At 41.9% G+C, this 7429-nt stretch overlaps 1 long non-coding RNA gene across 1 annotated transcript; it reads left to right on the top strand.

Moving 5' to 3' along the window:
* Nucleotides 1-1542: 1542 nt before the first annotated feature.
* On the top strand, nucleotides 1543-6771 carry LOC133386604 (uncharacterized). The gene is made up of 3 exons (XR_009763206.1): nucleotides 1543-1681; nucleotides 4242-4382; nucleotides 6594-6771. It is a non-coding gene; the product is annotated as an uncharacterized LOC133386604 (long non-coding RNA).
* The last annotated feature ends 658 nt before the right edge of the window (nucleotides 6772-7429 follow it).

Raw genomic sequence — 7429 nt, 5'->3', positions numbered from 1 at the left:
AACAATATGCAAACTAAAACACAACCATTCCTTGAAATTCTCAATTTTGCAATGTGGTTCTCCAAGAAACGTGTACAAAAATTCACAGACTAGGGTAAATTGTGCATAAAAAGACATATATTAGTGAAGATAGCTTACAAAAATGCATTGCACTATGGAAAATTGATTTGCAAAGATGTGAATATTAGGCAAAATTGCATACATAGGCATGTATGTTAGGAGAAATGCACACTGAAATCCTGAAGAAACTTCATGAGGATTTTTTTTATAATCAATTTGGTATAGAAATGTAGATAACTGAATTTAAAACTAGAAAAAAAGAGAAACTCAGAGAAACTGAACTTGATAGATTCAGCCGTCACCCTGTTTCTGTATCATTCACTCCACCATACCAGTACCTCCCTTTTGTTTCTCAGTGGCTTGGTTTGGACTCCAAACATTTTGGAGCAGGCCATGGATCAGCATGAGTGATGCACATGTATGGACATTTGGTGTGTCAGAGGCAAAGCAGGAGAACTCAGTGAACAGATTGGGAAAGTGCTCTCCTGTTTCCTTACCATGTGTACAGAACTAGTAATGCCAGGTATCATCTGAACCGGGCCCTGTGAAGAGCATCTGACAATAGCCATGCTAATTGCAATAGAAAGGCTGGCCTCCTGTCCACAAACAGCAAAAGGATTATGTCACAAGGAGGAAAAAAAATGACTCATTAACTTGAGAAGTCAGTGAAAATAGAAAACCCAGACTTGTTTCAGCTCAGTTATGGAGAAGGTCCAAGGTTCAGTCCCTGGCATCTCCAGTAGGTCTATCTGAAACCCTAGAGAGCTGCTGCCAATCAATGTAGATGATACGGAACAAGATGTATCAATGGTCTGACCCAGTATAGGAACTTTCTGATGTTCCAGTAAGCATTGGCCAAAGCTTTTTGGCCATTAAGGTCACAAACATGGCTGTCCCCTCCTGGTGTCACAATCCACTTCTTCCCCTTCTACACTCTACCATAGTGATCAAATTCAGATGTTGTGGCTGCAACAACAAGCAAGCTTCTTTCTCTCTCTCTCTCCCTCCAACCCCTCTGGCTTTGTGTATTAATTCTAAACTTTGCTCACTCTTTTGTAAGACTTAGATAGAAGGTCAACCCTTTGTACAGCACAAACAATGTTCTAACTCCAGTCCAGAGCTATGTAATTTAGCAGTGAGTCTCCAAGTTCTTTTCTTTTTCCGTTCTTGCAAGTAGATGAAAGCTGTCTTTGTATGTTGGAAGGAGCAAAGCTGCAATTAGAGGGTGTGCCTCACAGACATTACAGAAAGAAGGTTTTTATTCTCAAGATTATGCTGCAATGTTACAGTCGTTGACACCCGTTGGTTGCAATACTTGCTGCTGTTGCAATACTGCATGTACTTTGCATATAGACAGTAGAAAGCAATTATTTAAATTTTGAGGTCTGAGTGGGTGTTTTTTTTAACCACCACCGTGCAGTTGACATTAGGTAAAAGGAAGATTACCAAAGACCTAATCTCTCAACTCAACTGTAGCCATGCATACTGGCCTCATTCAGTACTGAGCAGTAATAGCTGATTTCTGTAAGTGCCATGAAGACACTTACTGCCTTTCTCCTTGTGGGACTTCTGGCCCTCTGGGTAGAATTACCCTCCACAACTTGTAGGAAGAACCCAACAGGTGAGGCATGAAACTATGCTACTGCTTGAAAGGGCATTATGAACATGAACAAAGGATGCTGCCTTGCACCTAGTCAGACCATTGGTCAATCCAGATCAGTATTGTCTACACTGACTGCCAGTGGATCTCCAGGGTTTCAGGCAGAGGTCTCTCAGACCTTTCTGGAGATGCTGGGGATTGAACCTGGGGCCTTCTGCATGCAAAGCAAATGTTCTCTCACAGAGCTATGGCCCTTTCCCAGATTAGACAGGGAAAGGCCAGGAAAATCCATTTTTAGCAGCCAAAGCATTTTCTTCCATGTGGCCAGTTCATAGCAATTCTCTCAGAGCACAGAGGCATTCTGCATAACCAGCTGTAGAAGGGAACAGGAAAGCCAGGTGCAAGAGTAGGTAGGCAGCAATCATCTACCCACTGTATTGGGAGCAAGTCCCACTGAACTCAGTGGGGCTTACTTTTGCGTGGATGTGCACGGGTGTATACTGTATTGGTTGATAAAGGCTGCGGAGGGGGTAATCCTTGAATACTCCAGAACAGATCAAATGAGAATTGGTGGAATTAAACACTACACAACTAGCTTTGTGAATTTCTATATCATTGATCTTGCTGATGTAGTGGAAGTAACAGCCATTCTGTGCCAAACTCCAATATATCTCTGGGAATGAATTATTTTTACAGAGAACGGGAGGGAAAGACTCTAATTGTGTGTGTTTACAATGTGGAAATGAAGAAGCACACTTATAAAATATTCAGTGATGCAGCATATCTCATTTTTATTTATTTATTTATTTATTGTATTTATATACCGCCCCATAGCTGAAGCTCTCTGGGCAGTTTACTGTAACTAAAAACATCAAAAACAAATATACAAATTTAAAACACATCCTTTAAAAACAATTTAAAACACAATTTAAAAATTCAAAACAATTAAAAAAAAGACATGCTAAAATGCCTGGGAGAATTAGAATTTTTCTAATTACATGTTTACAATGTGGCATAAGGGACTAGTGCGGGGGCAGGGGGACTCCTACCCACCCCACTTTAGTTTTTCACTTCATCTCTGGGGTCTGCAAACTCAGAATGGGCAAAAAAATGTCTGTCATTTTTATCACTGAAGCTGCTGCAAAACCCCTGAAGTGTGTGTGGCTGTTCTGCCATTGGTTCTGTTAAGAAGTCGGTTAAACAATAGCAGTTTAAGTGTGGAATGTAATTTCACAGGGCAATTAGACAATTTACTGGCCATTTACTGACCATGTTATTCCAGTACTAGGAGACAATTAAGCATGGGCTATGCTGGTGTGCACCTTAAGGCATCTTGATTGTGAACAGTCACTTACAGAAACAACCTCTCTCAGCCATCTGGCCAAAGGGGATATGGGAAGGGAGTTACCCATGGACTCTGATGCCTTCATCCCATCTAAGGCTGTTCAGCTGAAGGGAAGATCTGGGGTGTGATTCTACAGATAGTTATCACTGCTTATTGTACTTTATTTTGATTTGTTAACTCTAAAAGAAGTTTTATCGTTGTATGATATTTTATTTGTTTTCAACTGCTCTGTGCTCCTAACTGGAGAAAGGTTATTAAGTGGATATAAAAATTTTCAATAAATCAATAATGCGCCTGCTTAGCACACCTTTAGGATGGGCAAGCAGTGAAAAGTACAGTCAGGGAACGGATCTGGCATTTGGAGACAGGGTAAGCAGGAAGGTGCCCTCATAGACATTGCATTGCTGGATTTGGGAAGAGGCTTCTAACGTGCTCCCTTGTCATTTCTTGCTGATTGGAGCTAATCAGAATGCAGGGAATTCCTGTCAGTTCCTACTTCAAAAAGCCAAGTTATGGAGAGAAATTGAAGAAGAAGAGACAGTGAATCCTGATGATAGCATCCCATCTACATCATTAAATACAATAGGAGATGAATGTGTAAACACTGAATCCAGTAATTCAAGCCACTGAATTTGCCACTACACAACTGGTTATAATAAGCTTGTGGCTCTTTATTAAAGCCATATATCAGAGGTGGGGCACCTGTGGCCTTCCAGATGTTGCTGGACTACAATTCCCATCATCCCTGACCATTGGCTGTGCTGGCTGAGGCTGATGGCACCTGAAGGGCCACAGGTTCCCCACCCCTGCCATACACTGCATTGCGTTGTCATTCTGAAATACAGGGGCAAAAATGGCTAGTCCCCAGCAGACTTCACCTATTCCAAACCCCTTTCAGCTCAGTTATAGCAACTCTGCAGAACTTTGTCAGCAAAAAAAGTAGTAAAAGTCAAATTCCTCCTGAATGGAATTTGGAATAGGTAGGGGTTACTTACACGGGCATAACCTATGCTGATGTAAATTATGCTGGCTTTCTACAGTTAGGATTGCTCTGTTAGTTATATATTGTAATTTGTTAATTGTTTTGTAAGTTGCTTTTAACGCAGGATGAGATGGGATATGACTAAATAATATTTAAGAATACAAAATCTTACTGTGCTGATTCAGAATAGTTCCAAATATCTGTCTCTTTGATTACCTTGCATTGTGCTGTGCTCTGGCCTTTTCTTATTGCAGGCAAACCTGGAATGTGCCCAACAGACCGTTGCTTTTGCTTTCGTGTTCAACCTAATAAGTGCACAAATGATTTTGGTTGCAAAGAAAAGAAAAAATGCTGTTATTCTTGTTGTGTGAGGCAATGTGTGGATCCAAAATAAGGTACTTGGGATACTTTGAGATGTTTTTCTTTGGTGGATATAAGTCCAATGCACCCCTTAACACTCTCTCTCTCTCTCTCTCTCTCTCTCTCTCTCTCTCTCTCTCTCTCACACACACACACACACACACACACACACACACCACATGTTGTTTTGTCCATCTCTGCAAAAACAAAAGCCCCAGTTCATAAATTGTGTCTCCCCCCCACATTGTGCTCATGCTTACTTTTCAAATGTTGTGGCGGTAAAAGCATCACTATCTCACCAATCATTTGGTAAGCTGTGTGTGTGTGTGTGTGATCTGTGAAAGCTGCTGTCCCCCAGACAGCCCTGCAGAAGGGAAGGAAGGGGAACAAAATAAGGCCCAAAAGAGCTTCTACAGGCCACCTGCACTGGAACTCAGTCTGCATAGCTTTCTGGGGTTAATGAATTACGTGTAGCTCGGGCATCACTCATTGTTAGCCCAGATAAGGGAAATGACCACCAGTGTACAACCTACTTAATTCATTTAAATTGCAAAAGCAAGCAAAAAACACCTACCCATTGTGTGCGGGGACAAATTGTACCTTTTCATAGGAACATGGGAAGCTGCCTTGTACAAAGGCAGACCATAGGTCCATCTAGCTCAGTATTGTCTACACTGACTGGCAGTGATTCTCCTGGATTTCAGACAGAATACTCTTTCAGCCCGACCTGGGATTGCCAGGAATTGAACCTGGGACCTTCTGCTTGGAAAGCAGTGACTCTACCACTGCCCTTACACTGAACTGCGGCCCTCAAATTCAAACTAATGTGAACAGCTTTTTCCTGTTGTTCACTTGTAAATAGGGATAGGGAAGAGTTTTGATTCCGTTTGTATTTAAGGGCTCATCCAGACGACCGCAAAATGTGTGACAGGCGCGCTATGTGTGTTTATTATTTTTCAGTCATCCAAATGACGTCGCACGGTGTTACACATTTTCACGGGTTAAATCTGCTCCTTCCAATACCGGCAAAAATGTGATTTGCTGTTTGAAATCGGGAATCTCGCTGTGCCACAAAAAAAGTGTTTTTTCAAATGGGAAACAGCGGGGGGGGGGGAGGCAAAGTGGGGACTATCAGCTGACAAACTGAATAGGAAACAGTGGATTATCCCGCTCCGTTTGGATAAGCCCTAAAGGTGAACCCACCAAATTTGACCTTTCCAGAATAACGTGCAAATAAAAACACAGCCATCCTTTGAAATTCACACTCCTCCAAATTTTGCAACGCAGTTCTCCAGCCAGGTAAAATGCATACATTACAGCAGACGTTCCCAGACTGTGGTCCATAGGCCACCAATGGTCTGTGAGTCTCATTCAGGTAGCCCGTGGCACGTCCACATTAAATATTCATATTGATTTTTAATTGTACTTTTATTGCTTCTTTTATTTCTTATGTTGTATTCTGGTTTGAATTCTATGGAATTCTATGCATTCTATGCATCCAACAGATGTGCCCTTGCACTATGCAGTCCCAAACACTTGCTGCCACTTAGTAAGGATAAGAGCTGCTTGGACATGGCAAGTGCTAGTTACATATTACTTTCATCCTCCCCACATGCTTGGCCACTATACGGTCCGAGCCTCCTCTGGATCCCCCTGCCTACTGCATACACACAATGCATTTAAAACACATGACTTTCCTCAAAATGTCCTGGGAACTGTAGTTTGTTAAGGATGCTGGCAATGATAGCTCTTTGAGTGGTAAACTACAGTTCCCAGGATTTGGGCAGGGGAAGCTATGTGCTTTTAATGTAGGGTGTGTGCATAGCCTTAGAAAAGCCATCATAGTTCCTGTGTGTACAGTCCATTAAGATTTATGGGAAAGGACAGACAGAAAACATGATGCTGCTGATTTGGAATTCAGTACCAGACATGGTGGACTTAAGTAGGACTGGGGTTGGCTCCATCAGTACAAACAATGATTATATTTGATTGTGTACTTTGCAGATTAAACACTCACCTGCAAAGGGCAGGTGCAACTAAGCCAATTATTCTTGCATGCTTGTTATTTGAATCTCGTTGACTTTGACTGATTGATTCATAGTCACCTTACATGACCATTTCTGTCATTCCATACCCATTCATGTTGACACCAACACCGCAAACCTGATATACTTCTTATGCTTCTTTTAAAAGAGAAAAGATAACTGCTAGAAAGTAACATTCCCAGTGTTTTAATTTATTTTCAGGATGTTTCCTCTTCATCACAAGATGGCTGAAGACAAGATGAAGAACAGGGTTGTGTTGTGGCTCATCATGTTTATGAAGACTGAAAGAGAAATGAAAAGTTCCAAGCAGGATGGGGATTCTTTGTGTATTCGTTATCCTTTTCCCGCCTAATGATACCTTATAAACATTCCCCCAAAAGCTTGGCCACCTGTGGTGACTGTGTCTTCTTTTGCCTTTGAATAGTACCTGCAACTGCTCATCTTTGCAGATTTACAGTCTAAAGGAGAGCCAGTGTGGTGCAGGGGTTAGAGTGTCAGACTAAGAGCTGGGAGACCAGGGTTCAAATCCCCACTCAACCATGAAGCTCACTGGGCGATCTTGGGCCAGACGTTGCTTCTCAATCTAACCTACCTCACAGGGTTGCTGTGAGGATACAGTGGAGGGGGGAGAACTACAGAAGCTCTGTGGAAGAACAGGGGATATGAACGGAATAATAAATGAATAAGCAAATAGACGCGAAACGGGGGACAAGGGCAATGAAACATTAAGGGAAGGGAGATTAACAGGAAGAAAAGTTGAGGAGGTGAAGAAGACAGAAGAGAAAATGCAGCAATTCTTCCATCATTGCTTAAACATCATGATCCAAGTGGAGAAACAGAGGTCAGGTTGCAATTAATCCAATTGATATGGGACAGCAAGATGTACAACATGTAAGTAGGGCAAAGATTACCTGGAACATCTGTTGACCTCAATGTACACCTGGAGAAAGCTGAAAGGCAATCAGTATCTTGTTCAAGGGAGTGACAGAAGCAGAGAGAAGAGAGTAATTTCTGAGCTTCCAGCATTAATGTTATGC

The sequence above is a fragment of the Rhineura floridana genome, chromosome 6 (assembly GCF_030035675.1).
Source record: "Rhineura floridana isolate rRhiFlo1 chromosome 6, rRhiFlo1.hap2, whole genome shotgun sequence".
Lineage (NCBI taxonomy): Eukaryota > Metazoa > Chordata > Lepidosauria > Squamata > Rhineuridae > Rhineura > Rhineura floridana.
The sequence above is the reverse complement of the archived record's forward strand: the minus strand, read 5'-3'. Positions and strand labels throughout refer to the sequence as shown.